Raw genomic sequence first — 27,856 nt, 5'->3', positions numbered from 1 at the left:
AAAATGAGCTCAGGAACCTCTGAGATCGTGCATCTGGGCATTGGAAAATGGGACGTAATGCGGGAGAGGCTTTGGGGTACAACCCAGACAAGGCACTGGGAGAGACAGAGGATTTACCCTTTACCTATCACTGCAGAAACCACAGAGCACGGGGGGCTGACAGACTACACAAGCCGCTAAATCATGCCTTCTTGCTCCCAGTCCCCCCCAGCCCCCGATTCGGCGCCGGGCGGTGTCAGCGCCGCGAGGCAGAGCCTTACGCGGCGGGCTGCGGCGCCCGCGGGGCTTCATTAACGGCATTTCTGACAGCGACCTTCTGCGTGGATCAAGGTACCCCTGTCACGGTCGAGGGCAGAGTGTGCTTTGGAAGTGAATCAGGCCATTTCTGGCTAGCAGCAGCCTGGCTGTGGAGCTGGCAGCCCGACCCGCCGGCTGCGAGGCCGGGGGCGCGGAGGACGCGGGCAGAGCGGCGGCAGGAAGGAGCAGCCGCAGACCCTGCCTTTAAAAGGGACAGGCCTTCCTGCAGCGCAGGGGTGGACATGCCTGCGCTAGCAGGCTGAAGAGGGAGGATGGAAAACGGAGTGATCCTGGACCCTGAAAGGATGCTCTCCAAACCCCAGAGAAATCCAAGGAAAGGTGAGGAGGTGAAAGCAGGGTTTTCCAGTCAAGTGTTTATCGTTTTTGCACGGACCTTTACTCTTCAAGGGCTGCTAATGGAGGAGGAGGAAGTGAGAGAGTGCATGTGTGCAAAAGTGCATCTGCAAAGTCTGTTTCCTTCTCTCTTTAACTGTCCTTGAAGGGTTTTATATTTAGCATGCCTAGCAGGTCAGTCAGCCAGCAGGTCAGCTACTGGAAAGACATGGAGGGAGGCAAGCAGTACTGGCTTTGGGGACCAAAGCAATTGGACTCTGTGGCTTTCTACATCCTAAGCTCAGTGCCAGGCTGGGAATTTGCCCCATCAGAGTGTGCACTGAAAGTAGGAAGTGTCTTGGGACGGTGTGCAGAAGCACAATTAAGAATGTAAGGCATTAACTGCTGCATGAGCCCGATGGTCCATCCAGCCCTGAGCCTGTCTCCAACAGTGGCAGGAGGCAGTGCTTCCTACAGAGTGGTCATGGCCTGTGGCCCAGCCTCTCTGTATTCCCTCAGCGTTCCCAGCTGTTGGATTTGGATGTTAGAGGCTCATCACTTCTAGTATCTTCCAATGGATGCATTGCCCACCCACTCAATGTTATTGTTACTTGCCTGAAAGAGCTTAGTGTCACATACAAACTTGAGGACTTCACTGTACGCTCCCCTCTTCAGGTACTCACTGAAAGTATTGAATAAAGCCAGTCCCACTGTCAATCCCACACGGGGAGACCTTGCTGATGCCAGTTCTCCACCCTGAAAAGTGACTATTAAGCCTTACCTTTTGCTTCATGCTCTGCCTCCAATTTTCTATCCATAAGACTCTTTCCTCCCGTACTGTGGCAAGTTAGTTTCTCTGATAACCTTCGCTGTGGGATCTCATCAAAAGCTTTTTCAAAACTGGGCTGTTCTGTGTCTGCTGGACCCGCTCTCTGTCTTTACTGGTGCACTCTAAGGACTGCAGTGCATTGGTGAGGCAGGGTTTCTTTCTGCGGAAGCCACGCTGCCTTGTTCCCAACAGATGATGTTTATCCCTGTCTACAGTGACTTTAGCTTTTTAGACCCTACTGCCATTAGCAAGGATGGATGGCAAATTCCCTGGTCTGCAGTTCCCAGGATCCCTTCTAAAGTCCTTTTTGTGGCTGGGAGTTGCAATGGCAGCTTGCCAGCCCTCTGGCAGCCTGGTGCTTGCCATGCTGGGTTACCCTTCCCAACCGTGCAGCCCCGACGCTGAGGGGTGAGGGACAGAGTGGAGCTTTACTCAGGAGTGGAAACCACCATCCAGAGACGTGTTAGTAACTAATTGTTTTTTAACTTCAAAACACATTTGCTCAGCTTCTGAAGTGAGTACTTAGGTGCTAGTTATTCTTTCCCACTCTTCCCTCCATAAGGACAAGGCATTTTACGTGGCTTTTCATAAATGGTCCGCAAAATACAGAGAAGATGTAAACAGATTAGGTGAAAATGCAAATTCTGTCATAGGGCTCATACCTGCTATTGGTGTATAATTGGTAGTTGGTGGGATATTTCCTATGGTGTGATGGGAATATCTGCATTGGCAGTTTATTGGAGTAAAGGGGGAGAGACTGTAACTCTACACTGGAATTGTATAGATTAGGATTTAACAGAAGAAATGAGCAGAAAACTGAAGAACATAACTAAATACAGACCCTTTGGGCTAGAGAAACACCACAATGAAAAGTTTTTGGCCAACTCTAAAATACAGATATTTCTTACATGACATCTGATGAGGGACAAATGCTGCCAAGGAGACTGAGAAGATCCAGGTAGGGAAAGAGGCTGGAACGCAGTGAAGCGTTTTCTTGTGCCCACTCACAGGCAATGCCATTTTGCAGGTAATGCTCTTTACTGATCCTCACCAAGATGGGGAGAATGGAAAATATAAAAGCAAAAAAGAAACAGTGAACAGTAAATAAAATCACAGAAGGCAGCAGTAAAAGATGTCAAATTTTTTTGTTGGGCTTGAAGCGACTGCTGAGGAGCTTTGTTCTGGGAAAAGAAAGTGCCGCAGCAGGACGGGAACACTTTGCTTGGGCGGGCTGTCATATCTGTCATCATTAGAAGCATGGACAGATGATGATGATCTCTCCATTCTGTTTCTGGTTTTTCTCAGTCTCCAGAGATGTTCACCCAGCTGTTTTCACCACAAAATTTATTCAGCTAATTTGTCCACTTTCCTTTCTTGTTTTCTTACAGCGCTTCTTACCTTCACCAAGCTGGTAGCATCTTCTCTCTGCCCACTGCTACTTTCAGCCTTCCCTGTTCCTGGGGATTACTTTCCAGTGCCCGGTGGTGTGTTACTGTCTTCCTCCTGCACTGCTTTTCAGCTCTTCTTTCCCGCATAATGTGGCATCCCACACTGCATAAGGCATGGACAAGGCAGGGGGAGAAAAAGCAGGCAGTGAGTGGGGGCTCTTTAAGTGGGTCAATTCTCATAGATACAGTCTCCTTCCTCTCCTCTTATTGCTCCCTCTCTGCACCCATCCCTCGGGTACTGACCCCTTGTTTATTTTCTAGCAGCAGTGTGTCTAAAACCAGGCAGCTGACAGCATAGCTTGGTCAACTGCTGCTGTACGATTTTGAAGACAAGCAGGTTTCACAAGGCTGCAGCTGAAGGGACAGAGTTTCTAAAAGTCAGTTCCTCTCCAGGTTTTGGGGAAGATGTGTATGATCACCAATGCTTTCCAGTCTTGGTTTTTGGTAATTGAGTTGAAGAACAGTACTCTAAGTCCTTTTTTTTTTTTTTTTTTAAATTATTTTATTTTCAAATGACAACTAGGATATAGCAACCTACCTAGTTTTGAAACTTTGCACACCCTGAGCTTGTCACAGCCTGTGTCTGAGAAGGACTGCTCCGAATGAGATTTATGTGTGGGCATTTGGTATAATTTGAAACAGACTAAAGCTTATTATCAGGGCATTTCATAACATGCAGAGCCTTAAAACTATGATAGAAGTCATCTGGGGACCCGCACTGAGCATACAACCCTTCTCACCGGAGTTGTTCCTACCTGCTTACTGCAGCCTGCAAAACAAACAACTACCCATGCAATCGCAGTGCGGAGAAAATGCGGCTGTGATGGATTATGGCCAGGTGTGACCTTTCACCTGTTATGGTAGCCAAAAATCTTTGCAAGAAGACTGCATGATGGAAGATTATGAGATAATAAAAAAAAAAATCAGGTGAAGGATTCTGTTGTTAAGAAAGTATTAACTATTTTTAAAATACACAGCTATCTGACAGGCCGGGCCACACCTAAAAGGGCTAATGATAAAGCCACAGTTGGCTGGAATGGTTCGGTCCAAAGGGCAGGCTGGTTTGTTGGCAAATGGAGAGCATATCTTCAGAAAGCTGCTACAACGGTTGCAAGAAACTGAGCACACAATCTATTATCAAATGCATGGTGGAAACATGACATTTCAGTAATGTAATGCACTTGTTTTTTCCAGTGGCATGAGACTAATATACTCCTTTTCTGTGCTCGATGCAGCATCATTCACATCTGAGCAAAATAAATGGGGAAGAAGATGATTTTGGTATCTATTCTTGGCATTGCTAATTTTAGCACCCCTAAGGACAGGGATCTTTTCTTTTCCTTTTCTTTTTTTTTAAATTAAAAAAAAACACATTAGTCTTAGAATAAAAATAACGGTGAAGGGCAACATCACCATTGTTTCTTTTCTTTGATACTGGCACTTCGATAGCTCCTGTTCATCCCTTATGTTGTCTGGAATGAAAACCAGCCAGCGAACTCTGACACAGCGGAATTATGAAATCTTTCTAGCTCCTCTGAACCCCCAAAGCAAACCAGGGTTTGTGTAGCTGAAATAAATATAGAATGACCATGAATGAAAGCTTCTTAATTCAGCCCCATCAATACAAAAGATTACTTCTCTAGTCTAATTTCTATGCTGCATGCAAGAGGTTTTGAATCCCAATTTTGGAATCAGTTGCCTGTTTCCCTTTTGCAATACCTCCTTCTTACCCTTGTGGTAGTTCGTAACATACAGATCCATGTATCAAAGAAAAGCGGTGGAGAAAGGGCTGTGCTTGTGATATTTTTCGCTTCCAGTCCTACCTTCTCTGAAATGCTTGCAGAGATATTTATTTTTCCTATGGTACAGCTCCTATTATGTGCTTTGCACCTTTAAATGTGCGAAGCATCGTGTCTGCCTGGCAGGACCCTGAGATTCAAGATGGAAGAGAGACAGGCTTTGTTTTCTCTCTCATGGAAATTTTGCATTCAGTCTTCCTTTACTGTTATTGCTGGCTTGTGGAGGGGGTTAGTAAACAACCCCGTCCTGTTTCCCAGTTTCTTTACATCTTCTGTACGCAAAGAGCAGAACACACATTTTCCCCCTGCACAGGAAAATGTCAGGAAAGGAAAATGTACAAAACCTCAGCGTGGGGAAGCAGTGTCTCCGCTGCAGAGCTTTCTTGTAGCAGCCAGGCAGGCTGAACGCTCGCATCTGAAACTGCAAAACAAAGAAAATAAACTAGCAGGCACACATTCTTGAGTGCCTAAGGACTATTTCTGTTTCTCACTGACCTCCTTGCAGGCAGTACAATAATGAAGGTGTGCTGCTGTGTGGAGGCCCCATACATATGACTGCATTTTGCAGATTAGGCATTTGCCTTTACATTTTCAGATAATTTAATTTTTCTGCCTGATTCGTCCATGTTCTAGAGTATGAGCCAGTAAGAATCCTATGAAGGTCATTCTTCACCTGCGGTAGGTTACTGGTTAAATTGGTTAAGCAATGATCTGATTTTATAACTTGTTCCACATCAGCAAGCGAAGGGGCTGCAGCCAGCAGGGAGTGAGGCTTGGCTGCATCTTACGGGGGTGGCTTTCCTGTGGGGGGATGAGTTTGGAGCCCTGAGTTTCTCTGAGGCAAATTTTCTTGTCCCCACTCTCCCACAGCCTTCAGAATCTGTACGGTGGCTGCTTTCTGAGAGGAGGTGAGTCTAAGGCAAGCCAAAGTGAGTGAAGCCACATAAGCATTCGGGTTTGTTTATATGGTCAGAGGCTTACCAATGCTGTCAGCTCTGACGAGTTCACGAAGAAATTATGGCAATTTGTGGGGAGGCCTCTAGGCTTTCGGCTGAGGTGTGGACTGACTGTGGTTGGAGCTGTGTTCTTTTTTCCCCCCATACAAGTGACCTCCTTGGGAAGAAAACCCCAGAATTTATGTCAGAACAGTATTCTGCATTCATTAAATAGAGATGCAGCTGCTGTGTGTGTAGATGTGTGTGTACGTGGAATAGCAGTGTTCATACCAACATCCTCCCTCAAGAATCCTGTTGCGGGAGGACAGTTATAAATAACTCTTTGGCCACTATAATTGTTCTGCCAGTACAAGCTGCCAGAGAAATACATTGACTCAGCACATGCCCGAGCAAGATCCTTTCCCAGGCAGCACCTCCCACCATATAAACGTCCCTGCAAAATCCTGTAGGTGCCTGGTGGGGCAGCGAGCCCCATCTGGCTGCTGCTGTAAACTGGCATAAACCACGCTGAATCAAAATTAATGTTTCTAAAATATACTGAAGATAAAAAAAGCAGTGCTTAGGCTCTAGTTAATATTTTTCCAGTGCCCCCAGTTGTATTTCTAACTACCGTTGCAAGAACTGCAAGTGCCTTTCCCTGCAGTGGTACTCAGGGTGTTTCTCGTGGAGAAATGGGTGGTGTTCTTCTGCCGCTCGCACAGAGCCACACTGGTCTTTACTGAGCCAAGTAAGATGATCTTGTACATGTTCACTGACTGACAAGTGGAACAAACTTGTCCCCCCTGCTAATGTTCTTAATGTCTGCTGCTACGATAGTTTTTATGCCTCTTCTGCCTGCCACAGTCTTACCAAAGAAAACTCCCTGGCCCTGTACCAGGTAGGAGGTTACAGTCCAATTTTTTGCTGCTGCTCCTGAAAGGATATTAATTATTTTTGGTAATTACATGGGAGATTCTTTTTCTTATTTTAAAAATTACCTTGAAAATAATAATTAGGAAGCTATCATTACTATTTTTTCAAAGCAGGTTCTACATGGAATAAAGAACCTAGACATGTGATTTGCTTTTTATCACTTGGAGCACCAAAATGACTATAAATTAATTCAAATATCATTTTCTTGAGAAAATAATTCTGCTGTTATTCAGACCCTATTTGCTGTACTTCCCAGGGCCTGTTTTACCTCTGTAATTTGAAATTGTTCAGGAAAAAAATCTGCTTTTTTTGTTTGTGCAAATCTCAGTTCTGCCTTTTTATACTGCTAATTCTGTCTCTAAGACTGCTTTTTTCTACTATTAATAATTCCTGCAAGTAATTGTAAGAGTCTTATAGCTTCAGAATATCACTCTCTACCTTTCCAAGAACCTATCTGCACGTATACAGTGTGTTGCCTTAACTATATGGCTCCATTCAAACCAGTACAATTGCTTGGTAGATATGTAAGTATACTAGTGTGCTATTATTATGTTGCTGTATCTCCTTCCTGAAATGGTGATGGCATAATGCATAGTAATGCACCATACCTTTATGTGAGTAAAATTGCACATGCAGTAAATGTTTTACCGGTATAACTGCTTTGGTAAAATAAAATTATACCCCTGCCTAATTATAATGAAAGAAAACCAGGGTGTAGACCAAGACTCACCAGTTAATTCTTTATTACAGCATGTTTGCATCTGCAACAGAATTTAAATATTACATTTGCCCTTGTGGGTGTTTTTAGTTTTTTTCTGTAATGTCATGGATTTATTATTTCTAAATGCAATTATGACATCAGTTACATTAGGAACATTTTTATCTTTGCCCTGTGTTCGTAGAGACAAACCTCTAGAAGTCAAACAGTGAGCTTTCAAAAATGAGCTTATCTCTGAGGTTAAACAAGGTGTGGCAGCCCTGACATGGGTCTCCTGCATCAAGAAAATGTCTTTTTTTCCAGCCCCTAATAGTGGTCCTTATTCTGTAATGTGAGGATAGTTTTATAGCTGTGTATTTACATATTTTAGCACCATCATATACTTTGTTTTCAATGGAGATGTTATATTTAGAAGTTTCTCAAAATGTGGAGCATGTGTTAAATTTCTTCTGCGTAATCCGTCAAGACTAATTTGATTTGAGACCAGTGCCTTTTTTTTTTCCCCCCATCTGTTTGGAAAAGTGCAGTTGTAGAGACATCAGTCATGTAACACTTTCTGTGAAACAGCTTTACTGACAGTTGGGAGTTGTCAGTAACCATGTGGATTTCAAGCTCTCAGTCTGGCTACAATGAGAAAAACCCTCTGACACAAAATTTCCACAGAGCCACAGAATTTAAGGCCGGAAGGACCCAGCATGATCATCTAGCTGACCTCCCGCCTAGCCAACACAGGGATAAGTCCTGTTTCAAGCCTAATAGCTGCAGAAAACACCAGCTTTGGGGGCAAACTTACACACAATTTAATAGTGTTTGCTCACCAGTCACCAGTAATTTATTTCAATAGTTAACGACTATTATTTAGTTCATATATATGTTGTATACATAGCTGTGGCTTGTTTCCTGTTTAAACTGATCTAGCTTCAACTTCCAACCTTTGGGAAAGTTTTAAGAGATGCTGTTCCTTGTATAAATGTGCAGAGACCAAAGCCTGCATTGGGTGTGGGTAGAACAGGCAGATGCCCCAGGCAGCATATTGCTGGAAGCAGCAAAACAGAGCTGTGGAGGGAAAACCATGGCCCTGCAGCCTGTGCCCACAGCCCTGTGTTGAGCTTGCTCCCCCAGCGCTGGGGCAGGGGCAGGAGCAGGGACTCGCACGCCTTGACACGGGCTCACAGGGCTTGCTGGCTCTGCCTTTGTGCAGGAGGTGGAGGAAGGCGCTCTACAGTACCCATAAAAGCTATTTTCTTTTCAGCTTGGAAGCAACAAAACTCAGTTTTGCCCCTATGCCGCTGGGAAATGTGGAATCATCCCTCAGCAAACCAGTGCAGAAATCACCATTATATTCACCTTCGAAAAGCTACCATACTGAAATGTTTCAGTCTCTAACCATAGGACATTTTGTACTCTCTGGGACTCTCTCCTGTTTGTTCATATTCTGCTCAGGAGGTGGCCAGCAGAACAGTTGATGAGGGCTGATGTCAGAGGTGATGTAACCTACCGCGTCATGCTTGGCATTTCCTTTTATCCGCATTGGTGTGCACCGATCTTTGCATATTAGCTCTTTTTGTGACAGCAATATGCTCCGCAAATTCAAATTCATTTACTGTGCTCTCCAAGTCTTTTTTCCTAACCTCTGCTGATCAGCATGGCATCTCTTCTGCTGCAAATCTTTCATCCTAGTAAATGTCTGAGCTTGCCTTTGGCTGCTTTGGAAAGCTTATGGTTTCACTGCACCCATGCAAATGATCAAGTTGACTCTTTGCGTTACAGTCTTTCCTCCATGTTATTTACTGTTCCCCTGATCTTGTAGTTTTTTTAAATGTTACTCAGGAATCACTGTATAGTTTCTTCCAATGCAGTGCGAAAATATGAAACAGTGTATATTCAGTTATCACCTTCTTGCAAATTGGAAACAAATCCACTTTATCTTATTTATAATAATATTTTGTTATCATTTCATACAGTTATTATTTCAGTTAGTTAATCATAGACTCAAATGATCTCTGGAGTTCATCTAGTCCAACACTCTGCTTGAAGGGGGACTGTCACCAACAGTGGACAAGGTCAGCTGTGGTCCAGGTAAATCTTGAAACATCTCCAAGAGCGGAAATTACACAACCTCTTTGGGCAACCCATTTCAGGGTTACACTGCCCTCCTGGTGAACATGTCTTCTCATGTCCAGACCTCAGCTTGTGGACAGTGGCCCCTCTGACATCCTCTGGCACTCAGAAGATGAGTTTGGCTCTTGTCTGCATAGCCACCCTTCAAAGAGCTGTGGGCAGCTATTCCAGCAGCCCTTAGCATCCCCTTGGTCAGACTAAACAAGCACAGCTTCCTCAGCCCCTCTCACGTCACTCCAGGCCTCTGATCATCTCAGTAACCTTCCACTGGGTACCTTCCAGCTACTCTGCACCCCTCTTGGACTGTTGGACCCGAAAACTGGGTGCAAAGTTGAATAGAGGGAGGTAATAACTTTTCACAGTTTTCTGGCCGCTGTCCTCGTAATGTAGCTCAGGATGTGACGTGCCCTGTTCAGATGGGAGCACGCTGGTGACTCACGTTCAGCCTTGTGCCCTCTGTAATCCCCAGCACCTTTTCACCAGGATGACTCTTCAGCGAGGTGCGTCCCAACCTGTAACGGATCATGTTTCTGTGTCAAACCTCATGAGGTGCCTGTTGGCCCAGATCTCAAGTTTATCAAGGACCCTCTGCATTGAAGCTCTGCTGTTTGTCCTGTCAGTCCAGATAGTTTAAGTCATCAACAAATCTGACTGTGTCAGCATTGAGGTTGTTGATGAAGATACTGAACAATATGGATCTCAGTACTGACCCCTTGGGTGCTCCTCTGGTTGCTGGTGACCTGCCAGACGTGACCTGATAGTTTTCAGCCCTTCTTACAGTCTGTCTTCCTAGGCCACACACTCTGAGCTTCCAAATGACAACACTGTGTGAGATGGTGTCAAAGCCTTACTAATGTCAGGTTAGATTACACCCAGCGCTTTCATCTTCTTCACACTTTCAGTCATTTCATCTTAGAAAGCAGGCCAGTTGGTCAAGTTCAATTTGCTACCAGTAAATCCATACTGACTGTTCCCAAATACCTTCTTGTCGTTTATGGCCTTGGAAGTGGATCCCAAGAGGGACACACTCTCTGATCTTCTAGTGACTGAGATGCTGCTGATCAGCAGATAGTTCCCCAGTTTCCTTTCTTGCCTTTTAAAAGATAGATCCAGCCATCAGGGACTTCCCCAGTCACCACAGTTGTCACAGACAGTAGGCAGCAGTCTCACAATCTTTCAGGTAATGGGTGCTGTCCTTTGTGTCCATCTCTTGTATGCTCCCATTTTGCATTTTGTTTCATTAAGAAGATGCTCCCGTAGCCAAATGGATCTTCTGCTGCAATTCTGTCTTCCTGCATGACAGGATTGTTTTTCACCAAGTTCTCAGTAGGTTCTCTTCAAAAATTGTTCAGATCTTCTGGGCACGTTTCCACTTTATGGTTGCATCCCAGGGGATTTTATTTAGCAACTCCCTGAATAAACTGAAGTTTCTTCTCCTGAAATTCAGAGTTGTAACTCTGTTGCTTACCTGCCCAGCCTTCTTCTAGATCCTGAATTCAATTAAGATCACAGAATATAAGCCCAGGCTGATACTGTGACCACATTTACCCCTGGCAAGTCAGGTAGACCATGACCCCCAGCTGGCCCCTCCAGCATTCATATGATGAAATTATCACTAGCACAGTGTAAGAAGCTCCTGGATTGCCTGCTCAATGCTGTGTTGCTCTTCCAGTAGATGCCTGGATGTTTGAAATCCTCCATAAGGATGAGGGCTGGTGAGAAGGACACTTCTGCCAGTTGTTTGCAGAAAGTCCTGTTCACAAGCTCCTCCTTGTCGGGTGTGCTGTGAGAGGCCGCCCTGTCTCCAGCAGGACTGTCCCCTCTGCTTCTCACCCAGAGACTCCCCTAGTCTCCTCGGCTTTACTGCTGGAGCTTGGTACAGTCAGGGAGCTCCTTAACACAGAGCACAATTCATATGGTTCATGTTTGATTCGCTGTGATTCACACCATCTTGAGTCATTCTGAATCTCTTGATTCATATCGTTCTTGTTTCCTAATCAAGGTGTTGCTGATCTCTAACCTTACAGTCAGATGTAGTTGAAGCGAAGAAATCAAATTCCTCTTCTTATTATCCAGGCTTGGTATAGAACTGTAATAACAATAATTACATATCCTCAAGCTCTTTGAACCTGTCCTGCACAGAATGTAGTGTTCTCCAAGTTGAGACATTTGCACATGGTGACATCAGAAGACGAAGCTGTATTTGCCATAGAGCGCTGCATTTGCACCCTATCATGCTGTGGCTGTGAAGATGGAAGGTATTAGAGGGGGATGTGAGCAAACCTTTGTGCTAATGAAAGTACCACACCAACATTAACATCAGGCTGAACAAGCAGAATTTTTTCTTTATTGGTTAATCCCCCAAAGCCCCAAACAATCATGCAAAGAATAGACTCTTTTGAATGAAAGTCACACATTAACTTTATATTTTGCTTCCACTCCAGTTGAGTGGGTTTTTTCCTCCTTCTCCCACTCATTGATTTGACCAGGATTTTATATAAGAGAAGAACAGAAGTGAAAATTATATATATATATATTTTTTTTTTTTTTTTTAAAAGGAGAAAGCTTGATGCAGAACTTGGGCTGTTCCTGTTGCCAGAAGGTGCAGCAGCCTGGCTGTAGGGTGACCCATGGCCCTGTGCCACATCGCAAATAATGCTCTTATTAATCTCTCCAGGCTTTGTTCTGGCCCCCCTCCTAGTGGTGTCTGATTTCATGGTGCGGCGTAGCCAAAGGTCAGATAAACTACATGATGGCCAGAGTTGCTACTGAAGAAGGAAATCGGAAATGCCTCTCCCAGCAGTTTCAGCAACAGGAATGGAGAGAAAAATAATTTCTTTTACTATTAACCTGCCTGATGTGTCATCTTGTGCTGCTGTTTCAGTAGAGGGAAACTGTGTTACAGCAGTAACCCAGGGAAGCAGCCAAGCCCAGCTCTGTTGCAAACGCTTCTGGGTCTGCCTGGCTCAGTACATTTTTCAGCAAAAAAATGTTCTTTCTTTAGGTGTTTGATCATTTGCAACAAATGACACTCCCAAGCTAAAAAAGATGCCGAGCTTTGTCTCTAACTGAGCTGATGTCATTGACTGATTCATTAATTACCCACTTTTCCCCAGATCTGATTCAACATACTGTTCACAAAGAGATAACCAGTCACAAATTAGTCAAGCTGAAGTTTGATGGGCTTGGCTACAGGGCCATTTTTTTGTTACCAGTTTCAGATGACTGATTACTCCTGTGAAACTAGCAAGTGCTTCTTGCAAGTTGTTTCTTTTCTTCCATGGCTACCCAAAGTGTTTTTATTCAAATGAAATGGAGCCCATACGCGCTGGGCTGGAGCACTTTGAGAGCGGCTAGCACAGCCAGATCAAATACGTTTGCTTACTGTAAATGTCGCTTGGTTTTCCTTGCTTTCCTTTGAACCAAGCTATCTTGTGGTTTCTGGTGACTGCTGCCTCTGTGCTATAGGCTCTGGGTAACGCTGACACATATAGGACTTATCTGGAAAAAGACTGGGGAGCAGAAGACAACATCACTTCCTGCACACACAGTCCTGTACTTTCCTATCAAAGGTTGAGACCTTGTCAAAGCTCCTTTCAAGAAAAGCTCCTTGGGTTGTATTTGAATGATTTTGGGGGTGAGGGAACCTGCCTTTTGCTGGACAGATGCAGGAAAGCAGTAAGGTTGTTTTTGAAAAGCTTCATGATTTCATAGGCAGGCATTGCAATTTCAGCCTCATATCATGACCTTCAGAATCACGTTTGGGCAAGTCTGCAGCGTGTGGGACTGTGTTCTTGCTCTGTCACGCGGTGATGCATCAGCCTTGCTCTCCATCGCTGTGAGGGAGCGTTCTCTTGCAGCATGATTCCTGCTGTCCATGGGGCATAGGGCTGCTGTTGGCCAGATCCAGCAGTGATTTGTTCCCACCTTGAGCAGATGCAGGTAATTGCACAAAGCACAGAAGAGAGGAGAGACTGATCCAAGTGGTCAGTGTTAAACCTGGCCTCCACGACAGCCGGGGCCAGGCAAGGCCTTGCAGTGAGCAGATTTGGGGCTTGTTGGCCACTTTCGAGGAGAACAGCCCCCAGCTTACTGCCCTGTTTTCCAGCTTGCCATCAGCTGCCTCAGGATGATGCTCTGCAGGACCCCCACCCCAAAGCTCGCCCCATTTAATATCAGCTTATTTGCTGCACCACAGGCCATAGCAGGGACCAGGGAGGTGGCAGCCAGGGCCAGCCCTCCTGCCTCAGCCTCTGGTGTCCCCTTTGTCACTGCCTGTCCCCAGTCGGTCTCCTGTTAACCTGATGGCTGGCTGGTGGCAAACTGTGCAGGAGCCCTGCCCTCTTTGGTTCACTTACCCAGGGGGGTTTACTTTGCAGAGAGTGGTTATTACTGGTCTGCTTTTGTTCTTTGTCATCGGTCCTGCCTTATTTTTATGTGGATTAACTGTTAATAATAATGTGAAGCGTTAAGCTTTGGCAACCAGCTGAGCTCTGCACAAATCTGAGGACAACGCGGCTGCTGGCGCAAGGCTGCTGGCCGCCACGGCAGGCGGCCGGACACGCCGAGCGCTCGGTTCCGTGGCCGGCACGAGCAGCCGCTTCCCGCCGAGGCAGGGAGGGGAGGCGGGAAGGGCAGCCCAGCACATGCCAGCGCAGGGGTTGGCCCTGGCCCTGCTTGTCTTTGGCCCTGGGTTTCTCCCAGTGCTGCACTTCGGGACTCCTTCCCGCTCTCCCCAGCTCCTCATCATCCCTCAGGAAGGCGGCGGGAGGAGGGAGGAGTGGAGGGATGAGAGCTGGCTTTCCTCACAGAAGCTACTGCTGTGGAGAGAGGCACTGCCATGGGAACGTAGATGGACAGGCAGAGGTCATTAATAGTGATACGTATTATTTTCATTGAGTCATGTTTCGCCTCTCGCTTTTGTTAGCACTCGATTTTTTGCTATTGTTATGGTGTGAATTTGGAATTAATGTAAAATATAATAAGAATCCCTCAGCTGGCAAACGCAGGCAAGACTGAAAATTAAAATGCTATGTAAATCTTTCAAAATAAGGGCATAAACTGCAGCAGGCAGTGGAATGGCTGAAGCTTGAAGATGCTGGAAAAGCCTCTCTCCACATTGTTCCAGATAATACAAAATCAATTTACATTGAATGCATTTTTTCCAAATAACCATCCACCACATGATAGTTGATATTACTAATGAATGCAGCAATTGGATCTTACTACATTCCAGGGAAATATTCTGCAGGCGTTTTATTAGTTCTAAAAATAGTTTGTGGCTTCACAGTACTTTGTCATTAAAATTGCCAGGTTTTTTGATACAGATATCGTGAAATTGTAATTAAAGTGCTGTGGCGCTGGTGGCAGCAGCATTTTGTTTTGAAATCCCAGGTCCTTTCTGAGGGCTTTTGAACCACCATTTATGAGATCCTACCACCTTCCTGCCTTTGCCCCTGCTGTAGTTATTAAGGTGAGAGAACAGCAGCAGGCAGCAGCCAGCTGTAAGGCAGGATGGTGATGGTGCACAGGAGCAAGGGAGGTGTCAGCCAGACTCACAGACAGCTATTCTTCCTCTGGGCTACTTTGTCCTTCCCTGATGACCCTGAAGAAAAGGCAACAACAAGCAATTAAACAAATTTCTCCTACTCAGGCTGTGGAGCAGGGCTGTGAATACTGCAGGGTCCCACACATGGCAGAAGCCCCCAGCCTCATGTGTCGGGGGCCTGCCAGGGCAGCAGGCACTGGCTAGGGCTGCCTCTCCCACAAATCTCAGCAAATCCCATTGAAATGAAAGCATCTAGCACATGGAGGGTGACAAATCCCAAAGGGCCTGGCGAGGAGATAAGACCTCAAGCGCTGCAGCACACCCTCGGCTCACTATCCTGGTAACAACCTAGATGGCTGCTGAGATTAAAACAGGCTGGCAGTGTGGCTGGATTGCACTGGAGTTGGGGAACATGCTACAGAGCCCTCTGCTTGTAGGTCACAGCTTTAAATCTGCCTCAAGTTATGAGGAGGTGGAAGTCTCTGCACTTCTGACAGTTGCTTGGAGCTCCATCTGCAGCACTGTTGGGGAAAATATCATTTCTCTTGCGCCGAAGCCAGCCCCAAGCCATTAATTCCTGGCTACCGGAGAGCGATTGGGCGCGTTGCAGGATCCAACCCACTGTGCCGCGAGAAAGCGCTGCCGGCTGCCTGGCAGTGGGAAGACAGGCCTGGGGCTCCCAGCAGCTCCGTGCAGAGCAAGCGTTATTTCTGACGTGCCAAAAGGTGTTTTTTATCTCTGCAGATTAAGGCCAGCCTGAGTGCGGGGCTTCCCTGAAAGTAGGCCTCTCTGCACGGTCTTGGGCGGTTGGGCAGCGCCCCCCCCCCCACCCCGCCCGCCTGTGACTCAGCTTCCTCATCTTGGGAATTAGGATAATAGTATCTGCCCGTGGGAGCTTCATCGGTTACAGCCAGTGGCTAAAATTGTCCAACCGAGTGAGTGAAAAGGGCCATGTATTGTTAGATTTCCCACCAGGATTCTGCTTTTTCTACTTCCTATCAATAAAAAACTAAGTGAACTGAAAATAAGACAACTGGAAGAGAGAAAAAAACCAAAACCGACCACCAGATCTAAATAAGACTCTATTTATGTGACACTTCCTACTGTCTTTAACTGTTTTGTTGTGCATACAGGCAAGCAACCCAGCTCTGGCCAAGAGGAAGGCTAAGACACCTGAAATGATGGCTATCAGAGGCAAAGTGGAGAGATGAGTTTCAACAGCAGCATTAATATTTTTTCAAACCCTTTTCAGCTGTGGTTACAGCTCCCATTTATTCTGCCACTGATTAATTTGATCAAACATTGTGAATAAATAATTTGTATTAAAAATCATGCAAGATCCACCTTTCATGTAGTTGGCTTCAGGCAGGTATTTATTGGATAACATAGTCTCAGACTAGTGAATGTTGACATTTAATTAATACAGAAGCTTAGCATTGTGAATGTGAAGAATAGAAAAAGACCCAGGAAAATCCTGTGATAATGAAAGGAGATGACAACTAGGTTCTGGTAGTCAGACATTTCTGTTGACATTGAAGGGTCAAACGTAGCTATCTGGTGGAGGGCTGCAAATAACACACTGCAGGTCACGTTTGCATGTACAAATAGCTCTGTACAACGCCTGACTTATACCTGCTTGAGCTGCTTGCACTTAAATTGGCGGTGCTATGGTGGATATTTTTGTCATGCCTATACTAGGAAGATGCTACCAAAATAGGGAGAGTTGTATAATGTACCAGCAAAGCGCTATGGCTGTGAATGTGCACTACACAGCTACGGGATTGCTTTCCATGGGCTGTACTTGTAAAAAAAAAAAGGCAAAATTTGGCTAGTAAAACTGCATCGCTGTTAGGGGATTAGCCACCATGACCTGCATACCTACGCCAGCAGAACCCTGTAATAGCTCAGAAGCACTTGTCTAGTGTCTAACTTGTGATGGGTAACATCCACCCCACAAAAGGCAAACAAACTGCAAAGAACTTGATTGTAGTAAAAAGAGAGCATTTTATCGTAGAAATCTATGGGAACTGTTTCTCTTGTCATGCATAAATCAGGAGCATGAGGTTGTCTGAATTTTCAATTCAATTAACTCCATAGTTCTTGAGTTGAGGTGAAAATAGTTTTGGAGAAAGGAGACAGAAAGAGCTATTCTGTGCTGTACACTGAGGATATCACAAGACATGCTAAATTGCCCAGTCGCTTTGTTGGACATAAACCTACCACTAACTTCTGTTTATTCTGTGATTTACCTTACAAAAGCAACTGTGTTCAGAATCTGGTTTATTGCATGTTCAGGAGCATACTATTTTTTCCTTACATTACTGGGCTTTATAACTAAACCCCTGTACTTTCATCTACTTCATGCTGAAATTTGACAAAAAAGAGGTGAGAGTCTGTCTTTTTCTCTGTTTCACGTTGAGATTCAACAGAGAAGTTTGTACTGAGTGGAAACAGATATTCCATTAAAAGTCCACTGCTGCTGTATAATTTAAATGCTTTTTCAACACCACAAACTACCTCAAGCCAAACAGCTGGTGTTGACTAAGAACAGTGTTTCAGCCTGTCACATGCTGTGATTATTACTTCCCAAACAAGAGTTTATACTTCATTTTCAGTGAAGATTAAATTAATTAGGGTGGCAATGAGATATGGGAATAAGGAGGCGAGTGAAATCAACAGTTTTCACCTACTCTGAGGTTTGTTTAATTAACTGTTTCCATTTGGAAGTGTTCTTCTGGGACTGTATTTTAGAAGTAATGTTTCTTTTTGAGCAAATACTACACTTTGCAGGTTACAGGCAAAAACACCAGCTCATCAGAAAGAGTTACTTCCGTTTTGGCTATGCATGACATACTAAAGGAAAAAAAGATGTGGAACAGAATTAGAAATTCTATCTTTTCATAGCATGTATTGAAAATTAGTAGCATCCTCCCAATAAGTATGAAGAAATTGTATTTTTCTCCTTTATTGTATTTTATTAAATTCCTTTCTCATTTGCAGGAAAATTGTCACACTAGAGAAAGCTACTAATTCCTGTATCCCCATTAAAATGTAGGGAGCACTCTGCTAAACCATCAATACTGTTGCGATGCTCCTTTCTGCGCAGATCAGGGATTATTCCTCCATTGTCAATAATAAAGTTTAATGTTTAAAAGCTTAGTTCTGCATTCATAACGCACTGTTGATATAAAAAAATCTTCCCTATCCTTACAGCTGTCTCAGTATTTTGTAACTCATTTAAAAATGAAATAAAAATGAAAAACATCTGCTTTAGAGACCAGCCCCTAAGAATCTGATTTTACAAAAATGCGTGTTGCCCTCACATGCCCTTAATGACCACTTATTGGCAGTAACATAACTTAAGGTTTTAATTGATGCTTTAGTCAGGCTTTTGACTTCACAATAGTATTTGTAAAGATTCTAATTATAATGATATAGCAGAAATTAGAAGGCAATTTGTAAATTTTTAGATCGGCATGATTAATACAGTAAAACTAGAGCAGCCTAAACATGTATATAGCTTACTGATGGGAGCAGTCCATACTTAAATGAACTATCTAAAAATAAGTGCAGATTCAGGTCTTAAGAGATAGAACACCATCAGTCTGGCCAGGTTTTCATTGTCACAGAAGTGCAGTATGTAGTACAACTTGTATTCCATCAGTCCCGTAAGTACAATTCCTATTTCATCAATTATGCGAACGAAATTAATCTCGTTTCCTATTTGAATGTTAACTGTGAATACATATTAAGAGGTCTGAACATATTTGTTATTTAAAATTAAATAAACAAGTACATCTTAGTGTACAGTTTCTTCACAAGAAGTTTCTGACGAGCATGTAGACACCTGAGGTATTTTGACTGGACTGTGTTTCTTTCCTTGAAGCACAGCCCTGGAAACCTGCACCACAGTAAATTCCAGATTCCCTTTCTGTGAGTATTTTTCTACTTTTGGTTAAAAATGACTGTGTCAGTGATGGTCTAACAAAACCTGGACAATATTTTGTCCCTCTGAAGCACATTTGAAAACACTGGATCCTAAAGGAATGCAAACAGAGGGAAAACAAATTAATTAACCGGCAGAACCATTTTGTGGTATCATTATAAGGCATTGCCAGCCTTCTGCCTTAACACTCACCATTTTAAAAAAAGAGCAATTTAGAGATTACATTTGCTATTCCAAACAAGTTAGAAAAGCTGTAACTGTGCATTGCCTACAGTTGTACAATTCCTTAAAAAAAAGTCACTTAACATTTCCTGACCATAGCGGTTCGCTCATCTGCCAAACTGTGCTCTTCGCATGCAAAAGCCAGCCATCAGTGTTTAAACAGACTTTTTCACACAATTGTTTTTAAAATTAGTTTCCTCTCATAATTTTGATACATCCTGAGGCACCTATATTTCATAAAGGCAGAGAAGACAGAAGCATTTTGTTTCTGGGCAGCACGGAGTACCTGTTTTGAGTTAGCTCTTGCTTGTCTGACTCCCCTGAATGATTCTATTGATTTCGAGGGGTCCACTTGCATGAGAAAAGTGAGCAGCAGAGACTGGATGCTCGTTTTATTGTTTCATCCAACACAGATTCATTTTCTAGGATCAGTTATTCTGCGTGATGAATGGGAAGTGCAACTATAAAATTGAGCCTAGAAACCTAATGTTAGCAGAGAGCGTATGAAAGTCTGATTGTGAAATATGATCCAGAATGCATTTACTAACAGGCAAAACTTGCGACTCATTTCTCACACAGGCAAGACTGTTAAAGTCAGTAATACTTTGCTTTTCCATTACAGCCAACAGGATTTCTGCTGCACAAAGGCTAAGCAAAGCAAAGATAGAAAGATCTGGTACTCGGAGAAGCAATACTTTCATTTACTGAAACCTTGTGCATACAGAAGGTAGAATTAATTTAATTGCAAATAAATGTCAAGAAATAAACTAAAGAAACAGTATGAGATTTTGCAACAAAAATATGTTATGGGTAAGATATTCTTTTGTGTGAGTCTTCTTAAAGAGAGAGAGACAAAGGAAAATGGGTAGGGAAAAAAAGGCTGCACTGAAAGCACATACAGAAATCAAACACAGGAAAACTGTTGGGGACTTAATAGTGCTAGAGGTAAATTGGCCGCTATTCTTTCTATCAGAAAGAGACCAGAGTATTTGATTAAGTTAAACAGGAGCCATTTCTTTGTTCCTGAGAATAGAGAAAGCAGCATTTCAACCAGACAACTGAGACAGAGAACCCAGGGAAAAAAAAAAATCTATTAAAGAGATAACAAAAGAGAAAAGCACTTACACTAATTCTGTCAAAACTCATGAAGCATCCTGAGAGGTTTATAAAGGTGATAGTCTTCTAAGGCACATAGAGGCTAGGCTACAGCAGAATATTTGAGGTAGGTCCAAAGGACTGGTGATTTCTTGGCATTTTTACAAGGTAAAGGCCCAGTAATGCCTATGAAATAAGCTAAACAGCTAAATCTATGAGGACCAATAAAACAGCACAGCTGTGTGGATTTGAAATTAAATGTTATAAAGACAAAAGCACTCAACCTCTGTAACACCAAAATTATTTCAAGAGGGACTGGAGAAAGGCAGGCCAAGAGTTTTGGTGAATATTTTAGCTGTTTTACCTAGAACAGGCAGCTCTCACATTCTAACAAAGGGGCCGGCACTAGTATTGCTATAAACAAGAAGGTAGAAAGCTGTGATTTCTTGAAATATGCCATGTGAAATCAGTATCCTTTACTCTCTACAATAATTTACAATATTTACCAATCAGATTGTAAAATAAAACAAACCCCTCATCTGCACCTAAATTGACTTAAATCACCTTCAAGCAAAAAACAGTTCTAGCCATCTGCTGTTATTTATTCTTTAGATTTTCATATGTGAAGAAATAATCAGTTATCCTTTGAAAAAAAAGCCCAATTCTTGTATTTCTGATAATTCCATACAGAATGTATTTTACAACAGTGTCTATACTGAACACTTTTGGTGCACATACCTTGATCTTGCAGGGACTAATTTAGGGTAGGTAGTGATTTGAGAGCAAAATATGGCGCACCAACTTCCATATTTAGGTTAATGCAAAGATTTATTAGTCCTCTAGGTAAACATTGACCTTGGCTTCACCTTGGTCAATATTTACTTCTCAGGTTAATAAATCTTTATATTAACTGCAATTGAAGTCACTCTCTGCTTAAGAGATAAAGACCAAACAGGACCTCATATGAAGACAGCATTCATCAGATAAACTCTGTAGCTTGATTTATCTTCTTGCCCACTTTTCTTAAAAAAAGGGGTAATCCACAGATGGTGAAAGATGTTCCTCTTGGCGGGGGGAGGGGGTTTTCATACCTGTAGTTTTGTGCATGTCACCTGTGTTTTACAGTGTGCCTCTTGCACTTAGGAATGGTCAGTGTTTCCACGATATTATTCTAAAGGATGTTACATCCCTACACTGTTTATTTACCTGTGGGCAACCCTGGAGACTATTTTACTAAGTCAACAGCCCTCTTGGTCACAGAGTTGGTTGTTATTTGGTTTGAACCGGGTGGCAGGTCTGATTTCTTGGAATTCATAGTTATTTTGGAAAAAGATGCTGACTGGGGTGGTGAGAATGACAGTGCAACCAAACAGCAATAATAAACAAATCAACTAACATGAGAGGATCTTGGAAAAAACCAGGAACTGTTGAACTTATCAGAAGAGAAGAGACATTGAAGACTCGACTTAAGCTAACTACTGGGAATGGGAATCTCCATTAATATGAAAGAAACTGTCTTGAGAAGCATTTTGATTAAGTAGAGGATGAAGTTACAATTAGACATTTCCTTGAAATTAAGAGTGACAAGGGAATCCAAACAAGAACAGGTTTATGCATCTTCTCTTTCCACAATTTCAAACCCTGTTGCATTGATTAAAATCTCACCATGCTGTTTTCTCCACATTTAAGTTGTGCATTTAAAAAAACCAAAACAAACAACATATGTTTTGTCCATGGGTCTCTCTGATTCAGTCCAGACTAGATTGCACTGTATTTCACTTTTAAGTGGATTCTGAACAATATGAAGTCTTTCTGCTTGACTGTTGTCCAAAAATTGAAGACCTGTTGAGAGATAATTACTCAGATTACAGAAAAATTACAAATTTATCTTTCTGAGAAACAGAATCAAAGCAGCATTATCCTTGGAAACTAAATGGGACAGCTGTTTCATTTTTTAAAAACATATTTAAGATCTCACTTAAAATAAACCTCAACCCCTTCACTTCCGCAAGCATTCCCTTTGAAGTCAATGGGATTAGCCATGGATAAAATTCATCCTAAATTCTGTGTAGAAACACAGGTACAAAGTCAGTGAATCATTTAAATCCCACAGATTCTCAGCATTAGGCTTAAAAGCTGCAGAGGTCTCCTGCTAGTCTTTTGGACGGGAGTGCTTCGTTGTCTGGAAATCTGGGGGGCAGGATTTGTCCTCGCTGGAAGATACTTTAAGACTCTCCATCTGTATTTCACTCTTCCATCGAGTTGCAGTTTCAGCATCCTATTGTTTTTATCCATCCAGCGCTGATGAGTTTACAATGATGTTGTGATGCCTTTCTGCAGGCAGTGCAGGGAAATGTCACGCAAACTCCATTAATAAATCATCCTATCGGCATAAACTATTTGAATGGCACAGCCAGCTCTACTAGCAAGACAATATATTTGCATGGTCTTGTGTGTGTGTGTGGGTACAAATCTATACCAGTATACATATTCATCTTCCAAACCCCCAAAAACTGACCTGCATCTTTTTTTCTTCTTTTTTTTTTTCTTTCTTTTAAAAGAGCAGCTTATTCAGTAAATGCCAAGGATACAAAAGGATACAAGCTGTATAAAGCCAATGGTGACTCCTAGAATATACCTCTGACTTTCATTGTAAATGGTGTAACTTTTCCTAGCTGTACCTGTCTCTATGCTGTCTTTTTATTTCTAGTTCTTGCAAATAAAACACAGATAGCTTTTCCACATGGTTACAAAACCATCCAAGCTTTTTAAACAAATTTTTAAAGGATAAACATAAATAAATAAAGACGGTTTTCTTTAATTTACTGGCATGTGAACTTAGGGTTGAGAATTTAACTGTTTGAAGGCTATACTGCGGGTAAGTGGAAGTCCTGAGGGAGGGAAAAACCAAACAAATTATGGCTGCCGACTCCAAATACTCTACTGTACTTGGTGGGGCTTGTCTTAGAGAAAGACACACGCGCCTTTCCCGGCGGCAACGGGGTACTGGCACATACGAACACACGCACGGGGAGCACGCAGGTGCCTGCATCCCCCGGTTGTGCAAAGCGCCGGAGCGTGTGCCCGCGCACGCCGGGGCGCGCACGGTAGCTTGACCCGCACGGCCGGGAAGCGGAGGCGCTGCCCCGGGGCTGCGGCCCGGAATGCGGGACCCCCCACCCCGCCGGGGCCAGGGGCGCCCGCCCGGCACCGGGAGCCGCAGCCCCACCCGCGGAGGTTTCCCGCGTGGGCGCTGCGCGGAGCCCTCCCGGGCGGCCCCTCCGCCCCGGGGGCGGTCCGGCGGGTGGCGGGCACCCCCCCCGGTTGCCATGGGACCGGCGAGCCGCCGCCGCCGCCCCCCCCGGGCCGCCGCTCTGCCGCTGCCGGGCACCGGCGGCCGGGCCGGGCCGGGCCGGGCCGGGAGGAGGCTTCCCCCGCCGCCTGCCTGCCCCGCCGGGGCCGCCCGCTCGCGGGAAGGGGGAGGACGCTTCGGGGGCCGCCCTCGGAGCGCCGTCCCTGCTCTCCCCCCGGCCGAAGTTGGCGCAGAAGCGCCCCCGCGGCCGCGCCGGGTCTCTCGCCTTTGTTGTGCTGAGCCCCGCGTCGCGAACGGTCTTTACAGGGCGCCGGCAGGTGATGCGCCCACCCCGGCGAGCTGGGGCGGGAGGGGCCGGTACCGGGGCGCTGGGACAGGGGCGGCGCCGGGGGGGCGGGTTGAACCCCTTTCTTTCCCCGTTTAATCCGCTTCCCGCCCTGATGTGCCTTCTGCCCCGGCAGGCTGGAGCCGAGGGAGCCGGACACGCCGGGTAGGCAAGGGCGCGTTTGTGTCGTTAATAAAGTAAATTAAAGGGTTTTAAAAATTAATTCTACTCATTTAGTCACCAATCTGTTAATGAGGCATGGAAAGCCCCCGAGATCGATAGTCGGGAGGGAAAACGAAGTCGGGGAAGGAGGTGCCTGCTGAATGGTAAAAGGTTTATAGAGGAAGTATCTGTATCTCAGGCGATATAAATATATACAAAAGGATATGTATAAACCCTTTGCCTGCTCCGGCGGGCCTGGATTCCATCAGCGCTATGGAGGCAGCCGCGGTCTTCCTGCTTTATGGGGCTCCAAAGTTTCCCTTCCCCAAATCCGCGGAGCTTCGACCCCTGCCCTGCTGCACCCCTCCCGGCCAGGGGAGCCTTCGGCTCGTACCAGAGACACTGGTACTCTCCGCTAGTGCGGGGCATAATCATCTTCCCTTAATTGCAAATTCAACCAAAAATTGAGCCTGCTGTTATTCAGCCACCTCTAAATTATGGTAATTAGGGCTTTTTTTTTTTTCATGTCAGGTGAATCCCTGGGCTCAGTGTCAGCCCTTGCATGCAGTAGTGCAACACGTAAACCTTACGCTGTGCCGCGCCGCTCGGGAAACCCACCGCCGGGGGAAGCCCGCCCCGCCCCGGCCTGACTCCCGGGGGTGGGCTCCGCTCCAAGCAGGACGCGCTGCTACGGGGTGCGGGGGGAGCCCTCGGGGTGCCCCCCCGCGGCCAGGAGGCGACGCCCACTCGTCCCCCCGCCGCCGCTCCGCACCGGCACCCACGGCTGCCGGGGATGCATTTTGTCGCCGCCCTCCCGTCCACGCGCGGCGGCTGGGAGTCTCTTCGGAAAACCGACCCTCTCCCCCGCTCCGACCGAGCCCCGCCGCGGGGGCACGCTCCCGCCGGCCCCGCCGGGTGTGCCGGGGGCCTTCGGGGGGCCTTTGTTCGGGGGCCGTCGGGGCACCCCGGCCGCCCTCGGGCCCCGCAGGGCCCGGGCAGGGGTCTTGGAGCCGAGCAGGACGGGCTGGGGAGCGCCAGCTAGCAGCTGGGTATTGAACCACGGCCAGCTTCTAGCATGGTGCTGGGGCCGATGGCTGCAGGTGCTGCCCAAACTCGGGTCTGTTCCCAGCATCTTTCGGGGATGCGAGAATGAGCCCATCTCCCGGATAAGTCCCTTGACTGGCCTGGCACTGTGTGGCTGAGCCGTAGGTGAGGCTAGCAGACCATGCAGTGCTGAGGTGTGCAAAAGGTCTTGTAGTCGTGTCTCTTTCCTCAACAGCACTGTCTGAGAAGCGAGCAGAGTGCTACTCCCTGGGGCCTGCAGCTCCTGCCGAGGAGCCGGCCTCTGGGCTCGAGGTCCTTCTTCAGGCTCATGAGATAAGCCTGGCCTTTCTCCCCAAGCTGGGGTTAGCTGAGTGCACTATTCCTGCCGAAGGACCTGTGTCCTTCTGGATGAAGCTGGGGGGCTGTGCAGAAAGGGATATCAGATTTGCCCGTAGTCTATGCTGTGGACCTTCTGCCAAAATGGAGGGAGCCTGTGACTCAGTCCCCGGTGAGATTTAGGCACTTCATGCAGTGATGCGCATAGAAAATACATAAGGAGCCTTTATGTCAGATGCTAGAGCATGTCCAGCTGTAGAGGTGCAGTCTGCTAGTACTGCTGTTTGCGAAGTCTTAAATCCGGTGTGCTGCCTTTCGGGCTGAAAGGGAAAGAATTAATATTTTGTATGAAAATGTGGCATCAAGCTTTCAGAAAACTGCGTGTAAATTAGTGCTCAGGAAGCGATCTGCCACAGCACTAAGTACAAGAGCTGCATGAGCACGCCATCTCGTTAGCCAGCAAGATGCTGCTCGCTCTGGTTGTGTTCTCACGTTTGGTGGTAAGGCTGTGTAAGGAGCTCTTCCTCTCTTATCTCCAGTTTATTCATTCTTGCCCTTGTGCTGCCTGCTGTGCTGTGCCTGCAGAGCTATTTGTGTGGCCCTGAGTGATACAGACTGAAGAACTGTTATGGCTATTTTTTATTCCCCACCTCTCCTCCAGTCTAATAACTCTGAATTCTGCTGGGGAACTGTGCACCTCCCTTCCCCAGGCAGGCTCCTACTCTGTATCTTCATTAACACAAATCACACAGGACTCACCTGCAGCTTCTGATATCCCAAGCCAGGTGATGGAGTGTGGGATAGATAAAACTACAATAAATGAAAAGTTTATTTTTCATTACACTTACTGTTCTCAGTGGGAGGTTTTTTTCCTGAGTAGGAAATTCACACAATAAGATACTGCCTGTAAAATACATATATAAAATCAAGCACTCAAAAATTAGGAAATAATAGGATGAAACTGTTCTCTACAAGTTAACACGGCCTTATTGCAAAGGTCTGTTTTTATTGAGATTTTACATCACCTTTGCTGCAAGACTCCCTCATTTAATGCAGAAGATACTCCATGCCCTGCAAGTGAGTCCTGGTTGTGTTTCAAACACTGTCCTTTCCATGCACGAGCTGCGGTGTTGTGCAGGCAGCGTTGGAGGGAAACCCTGCAGGCAGCATATCAGGGCTTTGCCTCTGCTGCAGAGCTCATCTGTCACCTGGGCTGGTCCCTGCCACAAACTTTTCTGAGATGGCCATCTTGTGCTGTTCTTATTTCTGGCCCTCAAAGAACAGCTGAGACCTGAGCTGAAGGGGCTCTAATTCGGGAAACACTTCTGTTTCAGTTGTTGAGAACTATGCTGTGAATCTGTGAAGCGCTACTGCAAACACAAAGATACCACAAGACTCAGCTCCCAGTGTTACCAGTTGGGAGATCCAAAACTGAGGGCACTAAACAGGTCTTACTGTCCCTTCCCAGCCTCACCTGGGGCTTCCCTGACCCTGCCCACGGCCCAGAGCCCCACATCAGCCCAGCCTGTGGCCGTCAATTGCTGCCCCAATGATGCTGTAGGCTGCTGCAGCCCCTGCCCCATTGGCCACGAAGGAGCAGCCAGCCCTTGTTACTCCCTGACAAAAATCATTTGAGATATCTAATAATTCAGATTTAAATTTTGTCTTTCAAGGTCTTGCATATACAAATAAGAGAATAATGCCACCTTGCCTTGCAGTGATGTAGTGCAAATAATTTAGCATTTCTAACGAAACAAGCCAGCGAGGTGGGAAGACCAGAGGAAGGCCAATAGAGATCTTACTGGTACAGTGAGAGGCTGGAGAGCCCCCACTGGAACATGGAAACAGCAGATCCCATATTAAAGCAACCAGATGGGTATGAAGAATCGGATACGTCTCGGTTTCCTCTTAGCTGTTGTCTTGAGCAGCCAAATTGCTTAAAAACTAAAAGGTCCTTCGAAAGTCGCCAGGCGTTAGCTGATCTGTAAAACTTGAAATAATATTACACTCTGTAATATTTTTCAGTGCATAGCCTGTTACTTCCCTCCTCCCCAAATTTTACTTGCTGAAGCGGGATATGGTGGCAGAGATGACCCGATTCTGGCCTGGTTGAAGTTGATGGGAATTTTTCCCTGACTCCATGGGAGTCAGCATTTCACACGAGACAAATAAAGTTGCATTAAATTCAGCCAAGGTCAGTGTGGATTTGTTACAGAAAGCTGTTTCCTTGAGCCTGCAGATACTGTTCCTGTTTTAGGTAAACCAAATTGTGTTTTAAATCCCAATTTCAGAAGCAAACACAGATGTGATAATTGCCACCTATGAGCAGGAAACTGTGATTGTGTAGATGGGTCAACATGCTGCCTGGGCTTGAGCCAGACAGGCATTTTATTTATGGTACAGAAACAATAGTTTGTTTAGAATGGAATTTTTAGATTAAATCCTAGTGTCA

At 45.3% G+C, this 27,856-nt stretch overlaps 1 long non-coding RNA gene across 3 annotated transcripts in view; it reads left to right on the top strand.

Annotated features, from left to right (window-relative positions):
- The first annotated feature begins 420 nt into the window (after nucleotides 1-420).
- Nucleotides 421-27,856, top strand: part of LOC142052483 (uncharacterized) — a 40,772-nt gene continuing 13,336 nt past the window's right edge. For 2 of the 3 annotated variants that reach the window (XR_012658859.1, XR_012658857.1), the window contains exon 1: nucleotides 421-636. This is a non-coding gene — a long non-coding RNA (uncharacterized LOC142052483). Of the gene's footprint in view, nucleotides 637-2,852; nucleotides 3,352-27,856 lie in introns of those variants that run through there. The other variant, XR_012658858.1, reaches the window with a different exon arrangement.

Source organism: Phalacrocorax aristotelis, chromosome 2 (assembly GCF_949628215.1).
Source record: "Phalacrocorax aristotelis chromosome 2, bGulAri2.1, whole genome shotgun sequence".
Classification (NCBI taxonomy): Eukaryota; Metazoa; Chordata; class Aves; order Suliformes; family Phalacrocoracidae; genus Phalacrocorax; species Phalacrocorax aristotelis.
Note: the sequence above shows the minus strand (reverse complement) of the source record. Positions and strands in the feature narration are given on the sequence as shown.